Below are 1,706 nucleotides of genomic sequence, written 5' to 3' on the forward strand. Positions count from 1 at the left end.
AATTGAGAACTGCAGGTTTTGGTCAATGTTCACTCCTAAGTCCTTTTCCGACTCTACTTTTTGTACTGGTGTTGCGATGCCATTTTGACTAATAGTATAAACATGGTTTCCCTGAGATCTGCCAATCTCCAGGTATTTACATTTGGATGTATTTAGTTGCATTAGCCAGGTCTGTGTCCATCTACACATTTGGTCTATGTTGTGCTGCAGGTTTTGTCTTTCATCCATATTGTTGATTTTGGGAGTATAACTTTGTGTCGTCAGCAAAAAGTTTAATTGTACAGTTTAGCATGTCTGGCATGTCATTGACATAGATCAAGAAGAGGATTGGTCCTAGTACACTCCCCTGCGGTACTCCACTTGTAACTGGATGGGGTTCTGATGTTGCTCCATTTACCGTTACTCGTTGTGTCATGTTGTCGAGAAAGGCTTTGATCCATCCCAACAGTTTACCGTTGATTCCGTACTGTTTTAATTTATGGAGGAGGAATTTGTGCGAGACTTTGTCGAAAGCCTTGCTAAAGTCCAGATAAATGACATCAACACTTTTTCCTGAATCTATGCTTCTGGCCCAGTTAAGCCGGGATTACATAATTTACACGTGCTCCATTATCATTATACCCTCATAACCTCCACAAAATAAAAATCTATTCCTTAAATATACCATTTAATATGAGGCGCCGTTTTCATATTCATTTACATCTTTCAAGGTACATCTGTAGATAGGTATGTTTATTTCTATTTTTTTCATATGTAAAAAAAAATCCGTTTCGTAAGGAAGTTCCGTCAAGTCTACTATCCTCAAAGCCCCAAAGAGTCACTCAGGATACATGTAGGCCTCAAAGTTATATGTGCCGTAACTGGGCGATAATTTTGACATGCTATTTTTTCATCATTAATTTATTAAAAACCACAAGGTTTGATGAATAAAGCTGTAAAAACCATTCAAATGGCTTCAGATGACTAATAAACGTTAGTTATAATACAGAAATTTTGTACTGAAAAAAATTTGTTTTTATGCCTTAAATATGTTTAAATGAAAACATACTTGCAGAAGTCCCTTTATAATTACTAAAAACATTGTAAAATTGCGTAATGAAATTGTAGACCACAATTTGGCTTCATGGTCTCACCGTATGCACTCATTTCATTTCACTATTGGTGTGTTGTGTAATGAAATTGTAGACCACAATTTGGCTTCATGGTCTCACCGTATGTACTCATTTCACTTCACTATTGATGTAAATAAATGATTTTTGGCAGTACTGCCAAAAATCATTTTCAGCTCTTATTTGTACATGTAAAATTAAAACCTATGCATTTAAAGCACTGTAATTTTCAAAAAGTTGGTAATTCTTGGTGATGAATAACATATTAAAAGCTTATCTTGATTCGTGAGTATGAAAAATACGGCACATATAACTTTAAATCTTGCAAATGGAATAGAAGCGAGTAAAACATTAACGCATAGAGACTTGTCAAGTTCATGTACAGATAAAAACTAGTCCGCTAAACCTGCCTACATTTGTATATTATTAGGCTTTCTTATGATTTTTTTTTTTTTTTTTGCCTAAATATATATATATTAGGCAATTTTTTTTAAAGAAATTCTAATAATATAGGCAGGTTTAGCGGCTAGTAGAAAACGGACCTATTAATTTGATTTTAATAACTTCAGTTTAGCATTACCAAACATTACCAAATAT

The sequence above is a fragment of the Argopecten irradians genome, chromosome 1 (assembly GCF_041381155.1).
Source record: "Argopecten irradians isolate NY chromosome 1, Ai_NY, whole genome shotgun sequence".
Taxonomy (NCBI): Eukaryota; Metazoa; Mollusca; class Bivalvia; order Pectinida; family Pectinidae; genus Argopecten; species Argopecten irradians.